This window comes from Orcinus orca, chromosome 5 (genome assembly GCF_937001465.1).
Source record: "Orcinus orca chromosome 5, mOrcOrc1.1, whole genome shotgun sequence".
Classification (NCBI taxonomy): domain Eukaryota; kingdom Metazoa; phylum Chordata; class Mammalia; order Artiodactyla; family Delphinidae; genus Orcinus; species Orcinus orca.
This window is the reverse complement of record NC_064563.1, coordinates 83,476,634-83,493,813: the sequence shown is the minus strand read 5'-3', so window position 1 is coordinate 83,493,813 and position 17,180 is coordinate 83,476,634. Positions and strand designations below refer to the sequence as shown.

The window sequence follows — 17,180 nt, the reverse complement described above, 5'->3', positions numbered from 1 at the left end:
AGTGTTCTGTGGAATATAGAACTTCTGAGCCATGAAATTGGATATTTAGCTGAGAAGACTTCTAAGCAAAGTGTTGAAGGAGCAGCCTGGTTCCTCATGACTGCTTTTATAGGTTTGAAAGGAGAGAGATGAACTGAAGAAGGAATTGTTAAGCAAAACAAACAAGAACTTGTACATTTGGAAAATTCTCAGCCTATCCATATTTCAAAAGATGAGAAAATTCATTCTAAAAAAGAACACTAAGGGTGTGGCTGAACAACTATTTGATAAAGAGTCTATGGAATTATAAGAGTAGGAGCTCTGCCAGTTTGAAATGAAGGAATGGACACAAGATGAAGGAAGGCATCAGACTTCTTGGATTTGACAGGATGACATGATAGAGCCATTATGCTTCAAATGTGCACAGTTCTTTAAGAAGAGGGAAAAATAATCCTGAAGGCTTATCAACCACTTCCTCGGTTTCAACAGGTCAGATGGCCTCTGCCCAGAACCTTAAGGATGGGACCACCTATGGCACCCTACCCTGGCAGAGGTGCAGCGACAGGATCCCCACCGAGGCTGTGGGGATGAGGGACGAAAAAGCTGGAGGGGTGGGGCCATCCCCAGAGCCATTGGAGTAATGCTGCCATCCCAGTGGACCTGGAAGGCAGGACACTGAGCCAAAGGGGATTAATCTTGAGCTTTAAGATCCAATAGAATTTGTCTAGCTAGGCTTTGGACTTGCTTGGGACCCATTACTCTTTTCTTCCTTCTGATTTCTCCCTTCTGGAATGGGAATATCTGTCCTATGCCTGTCCCACCATTGTATTTTAGAAGTACATAATGTGTCTGGTTCACCGCTGGAGAGGAATATTGCCTCAGGACGAATCGTACCTTGAGTCTCACCCACGTCTGATTTAGATGAGAATTTGGACTTCGGACCTTAGAGCTGATGCTTGAATGACTTAAGACTTTGGGGCTGTTGGCATGGAATGAATGTATTCTGCATGTGAGAAGGACATGAATTTTGGGAGGCTAGGATGGAATGCAATGCTCTGAACTGTGTCCCCCCCCCCAAATTCATATGTTGAAGCCCTAACCTCCAATATGATGGCATTTGGAAATGAGGACTGTGGGATACAATTAGGATTAGATGATATCATGAGGGTGGGTCCCTCATGATGGGAATAGTGCTCTTATAAGAAGAGACACTAGAGAGCTTGCTCTCTCTCTCTTTCCCTGCCATGTGAGGACACAGCAAGAAGGCAGCCATCTACAAGCCTGGAAGAGAGTCCTCCCCAGAAGCTAACCATGATGGCACCTTGATCTTGAACTTCTAGCCTCCAGAACTGTGAGAAAATAAATTTCTAATAGCCAAAACAATCTTGAGAAAGAAGAACAACGCTGGAGGTACGATACGCCCTGATTTCAAACTATACTACAAAGCTACAGTAATCAAAACAGTATGATACTGGCACAAAAATAGATAACTTGATCAATGGAAAGAACAGAGCCCAGTAATAAACCCACACTTATATGGGCAGTTATCTATGACAAAGGAGGGAAGAATATACAATGGGGATATGCAGCCTTTATAGTAAATGGTGTTGGGGAAACTAGACAGCTACATGGAAAAGAATCAAACTGGACTACTTTCTCACACCATATACAAAAGTAAATTCAAAGTAAATTAAAGACTTAAATATAAGACCTGAAACCATAAAACTTCTAGAATAAAACACAGGTAGGATGCTCTTGGACATTGGCCATAGTAGTATATTTTTTCTTGCTATGTCTCCTTAGGCAAGGGAAACAAAGCAGAAATAAACAAATAGGACTATATCAAACTAAAAAACTTTTGCACAGTTAAGGAAACTAGCAACAAAATGAAAAGGCCACATACTGAATGGGAGAAAACATTTGCAAACGATATATACAGTAAGGGGTTAATATCCAAAATACACAAAGAACTCATATAACTCAACATCAAAAAAAACTCAATTAAAAAATAGGCAGAGGGGGACTTCCCTGGTGGTCCAGTGGTTGAGACTCCACCTTCCAATGCAGGGGACACAGGTTTGATCCCTGATCAGGGAACTAAAATCCCACATGCCACGGGGCAACTAAGCCCATGCACCGCAACTACTGAGCCCGCATGCTTTAGAGCACGTGCACCACAACTACTGAGACTGTGCACCACAACTAGAGAGCCTGTGCACCGCAACACCTGAGCTCATGCGCTCTGGAGCCCGCATGCCACAACCAAAGAGAAGCCCGCGCACTGCAACAAAAGATCCCACCATGCTGCAATGAAGATCCCGCATGCCACAACTAAGACCCGATGCAGCCAAATAAATAATAACAATTTAAAAAAAACAGGCAGAGAATCCAAGTAGACTTTTTCCAAAGAAGACATACAGATGGCCAACAGGCACATGAAAAGATCCTCAACATCAATAATCATCAGAGAAATGCAAATCAAAACCACAATGAGGGCTTCCCTGGTGGCACAGTGGTTGAGAGTCCACCTGCCGATGCAGGGAATACGGGTTCGTGCCCCGGTCCTGGAAGATCCCACATGTCGCGGAGTGGCTGGGCCTGTGAGCCATGGCCACTGAGCCTGTGCATCTGGAGCCTGTGCTCCGCAACGGGAGAGGCCACAACAGTGAGAGGCCGCGTACCGCAAAAAAAAAAACCAAAAAAACCACAATGAGATATCACCTCACACCTGTCAGAATGACTATTATCAAAAAGACCACAAAAAACAAGTGTTGGCAAGGCTGTGGAGAAAAGGGAACCCTTGTGCACTGTTGGTGGGAATGTCAATTGGTGCAGCTACTATGGAAAACAGTACGGAAATTCCTCAAAAAATTAAAAATAGAACTACCATGTGATCCAGCAATTCCACTCCTGGGTATTTATCCAAAGAAAATGAAAACACTATTTAAAAAAGATATGTGCACCCCTATGTTCATAGCAGCATTATATACAGTTGCCAAGATATGGAAGCAACCTAAGTTCCCATCAGTAGATGAATGGGTAAAGAAGATGTGGTACATGTATACACAGTGGAATATTACTCAGCCATAAAAAAGAATGAAACCTTGCCATTTGTGATAACATGGATGGATCTACAGGATATCATTCTAAGTGAAATAAATCAGACCAAGAGAGACAAATACTGTATGATTTCACTTATATGTGAAATCTAAAAACAAAAGAAAAAATAAAATCATAACCATATAGAGAGTCATAGCTACAGCGAATGAAGAGGTGGTTTCCAGAGGGGAGGGGGTGGATGAAAGAGAGAAATAGGTGAGGGAGATTCCAGTTGCAAAATAAATGACTCTTGGGTAGGAAGTGTACAATTTGGGGAATATAGTCAAAAATTATGTAATATTTTTGCACGGTGACAGATCATAACTAGACTTATCGTGGGGATCATTTTGAAATGTATAGAAAAATCGAATCACTATGTTGTGTAACAAGAACTAACATAGTTTTGTTAAGTCAATTATACTTCAAAAACAAACTCAGAAAAAGAGATCGATTTGTGGTTACCAGAGGTGTGGGGGGAGAAGTGGAGACTGGACGAAGGCAATCAAAAGGTATAAACTTTCAGTTACAAGATAAATTAGTACTGGGGATGTAATAAACATGATAAATATAATGAACACTGCTATATGTTATATATGAAAGTGGTTAAGAGAGTAAATCCTGGGCTTCCCTGGTGGCGCAGTGGTTAAGAATCCACCTGCCAATGCAGGGGACACGGGTTCAAGCCCTGGTCCAGGAAGATCCCACATACAGTGGAGCAACTAAGCCCACGTGCCACAACTACTGAAGCCCACGCACCTAGATCCCATGCTCCACAACAAGAGAAGCCACCGTGATGAGAAGCCCGTGCACCACAACGAAGAGTAGCCCCTGCTCGCCCCAACTAGAGAAAGCCCCACACGCAGCAACAAAGACCCAATGCAGCCAAAAATAAATAAATAAGTAATAAATATATTTTTTTAAAGTTCTCTTTAAAAATAAAAAAGAGTAAATCCTGAGTTCTCATTTAAAAAGAAAAAGAAAATGTTTGTTACTTAAGCTACCCAGTCTAAGGTATTTTGTTATGGCATCCTGAGCTAAGACACTTACTATGTTCAAAGAAATGAAAGTCAATATGGAAATTTTTAAGAGAACTAGAAATGATAAAAATGATATAGCAGATTTGAAGAAAATAGAAATTCTAGAATTTAAAAATACAGAAGTCAACACGAGAAACTCAATGAATAGATTTAAGAACAGGATATATACAGCTGAAGAGAAAATTCGTAAATTAAAAGATCAGAATAATTTATCTAGAAAGAATCACAGAGACAAAGAATTGGAAACTACAGAAGAAAAGGATAGATGTAGTATAACTTAATCCTTAGGAAGCGACAAAAGGATAGTAGGCATGGACAACTGATTCAAGAAATCTGACTTCTAAGAGAAGAAATGTGTTGGGAAATCACATGAAATGTGAATTTTCTAAAACCAATGAAAGGGTCAATGTTTAAGAAGGCTTCTTAACCCCAAGTAGACAAAATAAAAAGAAATCTATACCTAGATGCATTTTAATATGACTACTGAAAACAAAAGAAAAGAAAAATCTTAAAACTGTTGAGAGAGAAAAGATGAATTACCTTTTTAAGAGCAATAATTAAGCTGAGAGTTGACTTCTTACCAGAAACAAAGCCAGAAAATACTGGAATGATATATTCAATATGCTTAAATAGTATAATAAAACAGGATTCTATACCTTTCAAAAATATCCTTGAGAATGACAGTAAAAGACATTTTCAGATAAATGAAACAGAAAATTTGTCACTAGGAGATTTGCCCTACAATAAATCACTAAAGGGTGTTTTTCAAGCAGAAGGAAAATTATCCCAGTTGGAAGGTTGGAGATAAATGAAGGATCAACATGTGGATAAATATTTATTGATGGCATATAACACAATTAGAAGAAACAGCAACAATAGCAGCAGTACAGTTATACAACAACAATAGTATGTAAGTCAGAAAGGGCATAGATGGGTTAAATTGTTCCAAGGCACTTGCATTGTCTAGGAAGAGGACAAAAGTATCACCTAACATTACAGTTGATAACTCAGGAAACGTTTTGTATCCTTTAGGGTAAATCCTAAAGGATAGTGAAAAGATGTATGACATCTAAACTAATAAAAGAAAATGAAATAAATAAAAAACACTCAATACAAAAGGACAGAAGGAAAGAAAAAGGAAACAGAACCAATAGAAAGCACTGAATAAAATGGTAGCTGTTTATCATTGATTCATCATTTAATTACATTAAATGTAGGTAGACTAACTGCTCAAAGTCAAGTCAGAATCTGTCAGACTGAATTTAAAAAATAACTCAATTGTATGCCTTTTATATGTAAGATCTAAATATGCAGAATGGTTACAAGTTAAAGGAAAGTAAAAGATACCATGAAAACACCACCCACAGGAAAGCTGATGTTAACTATATTAATGACAAACAAAGAAGACTTTAAGCCGGAAAGCACTTACTAGAGCAAAAGAGGGACACTTCATAAAGATAAAGGTTTAATTCATTGGGAAGGTATAATGAGTCACAATTTGAATATATCTAATAACATAGCCTCAACCTATATGAAGCAAAGGTTAAGGGAGCTGCAAGGAGAAATAGAAAAATCCGTAATAATGCTGGGAATTTTAATCTCTATCAGGAACTGATATGGCAAGCAGAGGAAAAAAACTAAAAAATAGAAGATTTGAGACATATAGTTAAGAAACTTCACCTAATAGACATTTATAGATATTATACGCAACAATTCCAGGATGCAAATTATTTTCAAGCACACAGAGAACATTTGCAAAAACTGACTATATACTGTGTCATAAAGCAAGGTCAACTATTTCAAAGTTGAAATCATGGCAAAGTGTGTTCTCTGATAAAAATGTAATGAAACTAGAAATCAATGACAAGATAATTCTAATTTGTTTGGAAATTAGGAAATTCAGGTGTAAATAATCTGTTCATCAAAGAAAATACCACAATAGAAACTTGAAAATATTTTGAACTGAAAAATGACCAAAATGCTACATATCTATCCAACATGTAAAATGGGACTGATGTGGTGCTTAGATGGAAATTTGTAGGCTTAAAGGCATTTATTAGAAGAGAAAAGGTGTAAGTAAGACTAAGTATCCTTTTCCAGAATTGAGAAAAAGAATGGCAAATTAGATGCAAAAAAAGTAAAAGGAAGGAAACAAAAGTAACAGGAATTAATAAAACAAAATAGACATGTCTTCTGATTCTAAGTAGATACAGTAGGTAGCTTCAAGAAATAGAGAAAATTATGGATATATTGTAAATGTAACCTTTCAGAGACAGTGAAGAGCTCTGGCAATAAAGGGGAACTTGATGAACTAAAATGGTAGAGAGGAAAGAGTCCTTCCTAAGTGATCTAAGATCACTGGCCATTTTCTTCCCTTGAGGCAATGGCCAAATCTGGTTATAGGACTTTACTAAGGGAAACAGAAACCAGCAAGACTTCTAAAAACTGTGTGAGCAAGCATGATGGACTGGAATCTGGAGGAGCCCCAGACGTAAGGCCAAATTTCCCTAGAATGTCAGCTTTAGGTTTCTGGTAGATAACCCCTTTACTAGTAGAAAGATGTTTGAATCGATCATGTGTTCTTTAGCCAGCTGTGTCAATGTGATCCTCACTCAGCCTCATGGATTTATCCATTGTTAATTCATTGTTCCATGAATTCTTTTTTTGTGTGTCAGAAATAGCAGAATATCCTGACTTTCCCTACCACCATGATGTTTGATGGCTTAGCAGTGGTAACATTTTTGTGTGATTTTTTGAGCTTAGAACAAGATTGAGATTTTTCTAAGAAAACTACCCTTAACCACCATCATGGAACACTGAATGACTTTGGAAATTAGCTCTTGCTGCAGACTTGGTAATATTTTTATAATGAATCCAATCTAAAATTACAAGGCAAAACAGAACCTGTATGTAGAATTTATATTATGATAAAGTCATTTCAATGGCAACTAACATTGTCTGAATCACTAGTAATAGTAAGCTGCTTTATATACTTCCCGTGCTGCCAAAGCTAAAAAAACAAAGTGTCCATTCCCATGCATATTTGCAGTGAATGTATTTTCTGAGCTTAAACTATACTTCCAGGAGCATTTTTTGGACCTTGAAACAAGTGCAAAGGAAATTTCTATATTTCAAAGTTATTTAACTGTGCAGTGGAGGCATGTCCATCTAACCTTCATGGAAGTGATTAATCTGCATTATAATGATGTGCTAAAAGGCAAATATCGAGAAGAATCTAATGGAATTCTATAAATGCCTTCCAAGCAATAAATATGCACAATTAAAAGCACATGCTTATGGATTCAGATCAGTATTGCCAGCACCTATCTGTGAAAGACATTTTTTTAAATTGAAGTATAGTTGATTTACATATTTTGTTGGTTTCAGGTGTACAGCAAAGTGATTCAGTTTTAAAATTCTTTTCCATTATACGTTATTACAAGATATTGAATATAATTCCCTGTGCTATACAGCAAATCCTTATTGTTTATCTATTTTATATATGGTACTGTGTATCTATTAATCATATATTCCTAATTTTTCCCTCCCTGCCCCTTTCCCCTTTGGTAACCATAAGTTTGTTTTCTATGTCTGTGAGTCCGTTTCTGTTCTGTACTATTTTTTAGATTCCACATATAAGTGATATCATATAATATTTGTCTTAAAGACATTTTCGAAACTGCAATGGGGGGGAGTCTCATTACACATCACCATTAACAGATGAACATTTGCAACCACTTTAAACTACCTGAACCCCAATTAAGCAAAATGTTATCCCCTAAATAAGAGTTTCATTCTTTTTTTCAGGAGACCTGTATTACAAAAAACTGTAGGCAATTATTATTACTATCTTCTGAATTTCATCAATAAAAATTTGTGAAAATTTGTTCTTTCTTGTTATTTTAGTACCTATATAATATGCTTGATTTTGTCTTTTGGCCCACAAAGTCTAAAATATTTACTGTCAGGCCCTTTGCAGAAAAAGTTTGTTAATTCCTACTCTACAGCAGATAAAAAGAGTGAAAAAGAATTAAAGACAAACACATGGATGAATCTCACAAATATAATAAGAACTGAAAGAAGCCAAATCCAAAAAAAAAAAATCTACAGTATGAGTCTATTTATATAAAATTCAAAATCAGCACTAAACTGTGTTGAGGAATGTACACTTAGGTAATGATATAAAGAAAAGCAAGGAAGTGATTACTGTAAAAATCAAATAAAAATCAGAATAGTGATTTCTTTTAGAGCGTAAGAAGAGGGTTGTGATTGGAACAAAGTGAGAGCTTATGGGATTTTTTGTTCTGGGTGGTATTTACAGAGATGAGTAGTACAGATTAATTCATTAAGCTGTACAATGATTTTTTTGTACTTTCCTTTGTGTGTCATATTCTGTAGTTAAAAGTTAGAAATACCTATGTAGATATATGAACATGTACATACATGCATTATGCTTGCAATATACACAGAATAATCCTAGAAAGATCAATGTGAACTTGGTAAGTAGTTGTTGTTGGCATGGAAACTGAGGACTGTAGGTCAGACTGGGGGGAAAGAGGCTTACTTTCCACATGTTTCTGTCCTTTTGTAGTTTGAATTTTTTTTTACTATATACACATATTAATTTTTAAGTTATACCAGTTAATGTAAAGTCTTTTTTCAAGTTGTAGAATTTGGAAACTGAGACTAACTGAGGTGAGTTAGGAAACGTTTGGATCATGGGGCCTGTAAGCGGCAGAGCTGGGATATGTCTGGGGCTGTGTGACTTCAAAACCAGGACTCTGTGTAATTGTATCACAGTAATCTTTGGGATGTATTGATCTGATAATGATTGTTTCTAAAAAGATGACATAATCATAAATATTTGTGTTGTTTTTTTACAGACTATGATCTTTTTAAAAAGAAGCTATACAAATCATCATAGAGCATTCCAGTCCTCTGTGCTTCTCCTAAGATGTGCAGCTCTTATGGGCCTGTCAATATGTGATGCATGAGAAAACAGATTTATTTTCTTTAAACTCCCAATAATTTAAAATGATTTTCAGTAATAATAATCAAATGAAGGAGCCTTATTCTCTTTGGCTCTACTTCAAGAGAAAATTTTCTCATGTCTCATTTCAACATTTCGTTAACTATGAAGATATGCCAGCTCGTTGAATCAAATAAAAAATGTTACTGGATATTTAAGTGGTTTTGGTTTGCTATTCATAGTGCATTGGCATTATCTGTTAAGACTGAAAATATGCAATCCCCATGACCCAGCATTTCATTCTCACAACATTTCATTCTCCGGAAGAAATGCATGAGTATGTACACCAACAGGCATGACAAGAATGCTGTAGCAGTACTATTCATGCTGGCCCCAAATGTCTATCTACATAGGAATAGAAAAGTAAACCTTGGTATATCCATACAATGGCACATCAAGTCACCACTGAGCTTTAGCTCTGAGAAGTATATTCATGCAACACCCATGGAGAGGGTGCTGCTGGAGAGCAATTTGCCCATCCTACATGTTGACAAGTGTCAGGGCTGAATGGATCTCTCCTCATTTAAAGATCAGTAAATAGGAAAAACAATAAATAAACAAGAGCATCCACAACAAATCAACATGGGACCCATGTAAAGAACTTATAAAAGAAAATGTATGTTATCGGAAAACAATAAAAGCATATCTTAGAAAATATCTTACTGTAATAGGGAAGAGCTAGTTCTGACTCCATGTTGGATCTGTTTCTTTTACTTTAACCTTTGCTTTTCATTGCTTTTGTTACTAGAGTCACTGTCTATAACTGTAAGCTTAATGGCCTGCCACAGGGAACCCTGCTCCTCTGCCTGTTAAACTACAGTGCCTTTGTTCAGCTCACAGAGAGACATTCCGACCCTGTCCACCTGTGAATGGCTGCAGAAAAGAAGAAATTAACACATCCCCTCCTCAATGCGGCCAAGCAAGGAGATATCTTGCAAGATAAATGGCCTTTTTACTTTACTTCCTCACCTCCTCCCCCTCTCTGTTCTATAAAAGAAACTGGCATCCAGACGTGGATAAGATGGTTATGTTGAGTCTTTAGTCTGTTATCTTCTTGGCCTGCTGGCTTTCAGAATAAAGTCACTATTCCTTGTCTCAACACCTCATCTCCTGATTTACTGGCCTGTCGCGCAGTGAGCAGAGTGAGCTTGGACTCGGTAACAAATCTGGCTTAGCCAGCCAGGAGCCTTGCTGCTTGTGGCTAGCCTGCCCCGGTCAGGGAATATTGGAGCAAGGCCCTAGCAGCTGCCAGGACCATTTGTCCTGTGGATCTTCCCTTCAGAACTCCCTGAAGTGGCACCAGCTACCCCAGCGCTTGGCAGTTGGTGCAAGGAACTGAAAAACTTCTATGAGTCGACAGACTCACTTCTGGAGGGTAAGTTGCTCAGGTATGCACACCGGGACCATATTCCCCCCTCAATTTGGGCTTTTCCTTTATAAGACAAGCTGATTTGTTTGGTTGGGGTACCCTGTTGGAGAAGGGAATTGTTGGACTCTACCTGATTTGGGAACGGGTTCACTGGTTTTGGTTTTGTGTGCGTCAATGTTGGAATTTGTGCTTTTTGTGTTGGAATTTGTTTGCATCTTTTGTGTTTTGGTGTCATCAAACTTATGAAAATGGGAAATAACTCCAACTATCCTGAAGAAGAGCCCTTTGGGGGTGTGTATTAAATAAATGGGCAAAACATAGATGTGAACCTATGACTAAGAGAGACGTGATATACTATTGTAATAGGGTGTGGACCCAATGTATGTTAAGTTCAGAAGAGCAATGGCCCCTGAATGACTCACTCAATTATTATACGATCTCACAATTAGAAGTGTTTTGCAAAAGGGCAAAGAAAAGAGATGAGATTCCATATGTAGGAGCATTTATGCTATTGCATCAGGAGGAAAAGGAGTCAGAGGGCTGCCACCTTATGGTGCAGTGGTCTGAAAGGAAACCCAAGGGGAAACCTGTTCTACAAGAAAAGAGGGAGAAAATGAGAGTGGGGACATGTTACTTCAAAATCTAAAGCCCCTCCGGCCTATCCAGCTCCCCCATTGGCCGAGCAGGCTGCACCGGCAGTTGTTTCAACTGCCCCCCATGCCACCAACATATTCACTCCTTTCACCACCTCCTGTTTCTCCTACCCATGGGGATCGAATAGAAGTTTCTATATTAACCCCTGGAGCATAGGGACGTAGTTTAGTATTACCATCTAAGACCCGACAGGGCACCCAATTTGGACTGGGAGCCACTTCCACAGCAGGGCAATTTCCCTTGCGCTGATATTCTGTAAGAGGCCAGGAGACTCCTTTAGACTTGAGGCATCTGATTCTAATTTCCCCACAGGAGCCCTGGGTAACTCTGACAGTAGGGAACAAGTTGATTGACTTTCTAATAGATACGGTGCCACATTTTATGTGGTAAACACCAAGGTGGCACAGAAAACATCTCAGTCTATCCCGGTCACAGGAATTTCTGGAGAAGTACAAAACCATTCATTCTTACAACCTCTTAGAATGCCAACTAGGGAACCTCACCCTGAAACATAGCTTCTTATATATGCCAGAGTATCCAACCCCCCTTTTTTGGGACAAGTCTTCTTTGTAAATTAAATGCTCAAGTAACTTTTTCACCAGAACAGCTTGACATCAGGGCCCCACCAGAGCACTCTTTAAGCCTACAAATGGCACTCGTGGAAACCCCAGAGAAGGAAACAAAGTCATCCTAGGAGAAACTTGCCTGTATCTTTGAGATTCAAATGTCCTATCTGGTTTTCTCAAGAACTCTCATCTCTGCCATCTTTTTGAAATGCAAATTTTGAAAAGAGGGTAAAGTAATTTAGAACTTATTTTCCCTAACTATAAGTAAAAAGGGTTGAGCCATTTAGACAAGTGAGCTTGATTTGTTCCATCTGCCAGAAACCCAATTTTAATCCAACCTCTTTTGTAAACTGATGGGTTTTACATTGCTGTACCTGACTCAGGGCTGAAATTCTGAAAGGAGAACTAGGAGGTCTCTCTGTTTGTTTGTGTTTATGTCTTTGTCTTTGGATAACATTGCTGAGGTTAATCTGTAAATGAGCTCTATTTAATTGGCTTAAAGAAAAGTAAGCGCTTACAAACTAAACAATTCTAAATACAAGAGAAATTAAGCTAAGTGAGTTTCAGGTTCTCTTGAACTGGGAAATATTTAGTATTAAATTAATACCTCGGGGGCTTCCCTGGTGGCGGGGGGCTTCCCTGGTGGCGCAGTGGTTGAGTGCTAATGCAGGGAACACGGGTTCGAGCCCTGGTCTGGGAGGATACCAAATGCCATGGAGCAACTAGGCCCGTGAGCCACAACTACTGAGCCTGCACGTCTGGAGCCTGTGCTCCGCAACAAGAGAGGCCGCGATAGTGAGAGGCCCACGCACCGCGATGAAGAGTGGCCCCCGCTTGCCACAACTAGAGAAAGCCCTCGCACAGAAACTAAGACCCAACACAGCAAAAGTTAATTAATTAATTAATTAATAAACCCCAACATCTTCTTTAAAAAAAAATTAATACCTGGTATTAATGTTTAAGTTTGTTGATCTAATTAATATAGACATGTCTTTAGAGTCATCAACATTAAGTATAATACTTTTTATTTTTTATTTTTATTTTTTTGCGGTACACGGGCCTCTCACTGTTGTGACCTCTCCCGTTGCAGAGCACAGGCTCGGGACACGCAGGCTCAGCGGCCATGGCTCACGGGCCTAGCCGCTCCGCGGCATGTGGGATCTTCCCGGACCGGGGCACGAACCCGTGTCCCCTGCATCAGCAGGCGCACTCTCAACCACTGTGCCACCAGAGAAGCCCCAAGTATAATACTTTTACTGCACCTAGGTTTAATAGAAGTTAAATAAAACCTTGTTATATCTGTTGCAAACTTGTCAGCATGAAAAATAACTTGACATGATGAAATTTTAAAGTAAATGTAAATAAGAGCTTCTAGGTAAACTCTATAGGAATAATTACATTCTGAAAATTATCTAAAATAGCTTCTCCAGATTTTGGTAACTATTACTTGCCTCTTGGTTTTCACCAGAAATTAAGCTTTTTGAGAGTCGAGATTCTAATTTAAATATGTAATTAAAGCTACTGAAAATAATAAAACATTTCATTATACAGGAGGAAAGAGCAAAATATGTTTTGAGTAAAAGGAGTTTTATGCATGGTCAGGCTGAGATTAAACTTAACTGAGTAAATGAATTTTTAAAAGCTGGTGCAAATCTTGAATCTGGCTTTTCTGTTAACAGGACAAGTTTTCTTAAAATGTCGAACTGCCTTTGATAACAGATTCTTAAGTTTCTTTACCTTTTAAGTGATCAGTTCTGTATTTACCTTTAGAATCTTTTATTGTTACTTTGGTTAATGAATAACAATTGTTTCATAGTGACCTGTGATCCTATCTGAGTGTTCTAGACTCTCTAGTTTTTTGACAAAACCTCCTAAATCAAATTCTAATGAAGTCCTTTTGGACTCTAGCTAACTTTGGGATTCTTCAAAGGGCTCCTGAAGCATCCCAAAGCAAGACAGGTTCATTTGGTATGTTAAATTACACGGAAAGTATTTTCAAATGAGTAATACATCTTCTTAGGTTATACTATATGGTAAATGTTACTAATATAGACATTCTAGAGATTATATAAAGTTTCTGAAATTTGATATGTCCTGGTATAATGTTATAATTTTAATTGTTATCTTAAAATATTGTATGTCACAACAACTTGGATAAACTTGTCAAGAAGAATTGTAATCAGATCTTTAACCTTGCCTTTTTAAGACCTTCATCATTCATAGGCAGCTAAGGTAATACTTTGCAAAACTGCCATATCTTCAAGGAGATTCATAAAAAAGAAACTTTTTAACAAATATAAGTTTCTGATAGCCTTTAGATAATACCACTGGACTGGGCAACAAATGACAAAACTAATGGGAAACCTGATTACTTCATCCAGATAAACAGGAATTAATTACATGGGACTGAATGAACTGATGAATATGGTTTATGACTTTGGGAAATATACTAGCTTTAATCTTTGTTTTCCAGAAAAACCTTTTCTCTTATGCTGTGACCTAAGACAAGTTGATAAAGTATGTCTTTGTGAACAAAGATGAAACATTGATCTTTTTCTCTCTACTTGATCCTGCCAGAGTTTGGCCTCTCCAGCTGGCTCTCCTGTGGACTTGATATTTTACTGCAGCTGGATTACAACTAGTTATGCTAATCATTGCTTTAATTTGTTCTTTGTTTCCAAACTGTTTGTGCTTTGTGTCTCCCTGCTGCCCTATAACTTTGTCCGTGTTACTAGCTGCATTACTTTTATCCTATTTTATAAGATTGTTGTCTATTACAATACCTAGTGTGTAACTAGGCCTCCAACAAAATAGATGATGGTTAACATCTTGAGGAAATAGATCACATTTATAACATAAAATAATTGTAATAGTGTGATTCTAGGTATGGGAAGAAGCAACAAGGGAAAATGTCTCCTGGATCATAATTAGAGAGAGGATCCAGAGAATCTAATTATCAGTAGGGCCTAATCCAAAAATTAGCACCTGGAGTGGCATATCAAGAATTTCTGCCTGATCTAGGATGAGCCTCCTAGCGCCGTGGGACAAATTTGATCATGAAATGTCTCCAAAACGTTGGTCAAATTCCTGACCAAGAGGGGAGAATTTGAGAAATGGAATATTTCCTGCCACATCAGTCATCAGGGATTGCAGCCCTCCAGTGTGAGCTGGTGAACCCTGAGGGAACTCAGGAAGGAAAAGAATACCTGCCATGTAGCAGCCATCAGACTGCAGCCACTCCCTATGGTGAGCCCTAAGGAAACTCAGGATGTGAAAAAGCAGGATACAGGCCCCAGATAGCTGAGGTGCCTATCAAAGGAATGATTTCAGTGAGCCCAGACTCTTGCATCTTCCCATACACAGAAAAGCGCAAATTCCTTAACTCGAAATGTTGCCTCCCGGGTTTGAACTCCTAAAAAAATTCCCGCTGAATAAAACATAACTCTCAACTTTTAGGTTGTGAATATTTTTTAAGTCTCTAGGTGTAAAGTAGACACTTTCCAAAGAGGAACAAAAGAAGACAAATCTCAACATTTGGAACACTGGCACCGCCGGTGGACACTCCCAGAAAGATCCATCTGATGAAGCAGTTAGGATGGTCGTCACCCCTTTTCCCATAATATTGTGGAATGGACATTGACAGTGGGGAACTGTAACAGGAAAGAGCCAATTTTGACTCCATGCTGGATCTGTTTCTTTGACTTTAACCTTTGCTTTTTGTAACTTTTGTTATAATCATACATAATGTTCCCTCTGCCTGAATGTTAAACTAAAGTGCCTTTGTTCAGCTCACTGGGAGACAATCTGACCCTGCCCACCTGTGAATGACTGCAGAAAAGAAGAAATTAATACATCCCCTCCCCGATGCTGGCCAAGCCAGGCAAAACTAATGGCCTTTTTACTTTACTTCCTCACCTCCTCCCCCTCTCTGTTCTATAAAAGAAACTGGCATCCAGACCCCCGTAAGATGATTATTTTGAGACTTTAGTCTGCCATCTTCTCCATCTGCCAGCTTTGCTTTCCGAATAAAGTAACTATTCCTTGCCTCAACACCTCGTCTCCTGATTTACTGGCCTGTCGTGTGGCGGGCAGAGTGAGCTTGGACGTGGTAACAACATTACTATAGGAAACAACCTTTAGAAACTGCTTGGTGTTTTTAATAAGAGGCAAAAAGAAATGGCCTCTTAGAAAACTGAAGCAGGGAATCATAAGAACAGACAGAGGTTAGCCCTGGATGACCAATCCTACAAGCAGTTGGAATTCTTAGACGAAACAAAAACAAATAGAAACAATAATCAAAGTTATAACAAAAAATTTCCTGAGCTGAAAAAATACCTAATCATACAAAAAAAAACTAGGATTGGGGCAACGTTTTTGTTTTTTTGTTTTGTTTGCCTTGAGGATCACTGATCGACAGAAAAGTACTGCACAAGTAAGAGGCAACCGAATTTTATTTTGTTCCTTTAAAATTGCTAACCTTAACTAGGTAGAGGTTATATTATTCACTTGTGAAATGGAAAATCGGGAACACAAAATGAGAAGACATGGGTTAGGGATGATGGGGTAGAAGGTGGGAGGAAGGGAACATCAGGGAACAGGAGACTTTTTCTGTAAAGAGCCAGATAGTAACCATTTTAGACTTTGCAGGGAAGATGGTTTCTGTTGCAACTACTCAACTCTGCCATTTTAGGGTGAAAGCAGCAATGGATAACACATAAATGAATGAATGTGGCTGTGTTCCAAAAAAACTGCAGGTACAAAAACTGGTAGCAGGCCAGATTTGGTCCAGGGGCCATAGTTTGCCCACCCCCTGCTATAAAGCAGTGAACTAAAGTTAAAATCAATACCTACTTTAATAAAGGATTTAAAGCAGCTTCTAATAAAGAACATATAATGAAACTTGCAATAGAATATTTTCTAAAAAATCTTTATCCTTGTATCGTCTTCTAAAATTAAGCTTTGTGTTTAGGCAAAAAGAACACTATAACGTATTACAAAATTCTCATTAGCTAATTGAAGTTTACCAAGAAAGGAAAACTTTTTCCTGATACTGGCAGCCCTCTGCTTATAATGACTTGAGTTGAAACACCCCAACTTTAATAAGTCTTTGCTCTTGAAAAGAAAACATCCTGAGTGATGAGCAAAACTTGTGTTTAAAGCCATGTGATCATGACAACTGGGGCCATGTAGTGGGTTGGGGTTGGACAGTAGTACAGTCGGTAGCAATGCACAGTCACAAAAAACTGATTTCTGAGGCGTGAAAAGTTTTTTGCATGCATGCATAATTAGTCACAGTGGATCCTTGTGCTTCTTGACAAAGGCACTGCCTCTCTTCAAAATGCTTAAGAACAGACAAGATAAAATCCAAGGAAGAAGTTTGTAGTGTGACTAAAGGTTCGCTTTGGGATGAGAAACTGCTGGCACAAAATTGTTGGAGAGTCCAAACT

The 17,180-nt window shown here is 38.4% G+C and overlaps 1 protein-coding gene across 6 annotated transcripts in view; it reads left to right on the top strand.

Annotated features, from left to right (window-relative positions):
• Positions 1 to 15,785, top strand: part of CFAP91 (cilia and flagella associated protein 91) — a 154,653-nt gene extending 138,868 nt beyond the window's left edge. For 2 of the 6 annotated variants that reach the window (XM_033403299.2, XM_033403303.2), the window contains one exon: positions 8,999 to 10,243. The gene's annotated coding sequence lies outside the window, so the exon portion shown is untranslated. The other 4 variants (XM_033403302.2, XM_004278531.4, XM_033403300.2 and 1 more) reach the window with 4 other exon arrangements.
• The last annotated feature ends 1,395 nt before the right edge of the window (positions 15,786 to 17,180 follow it).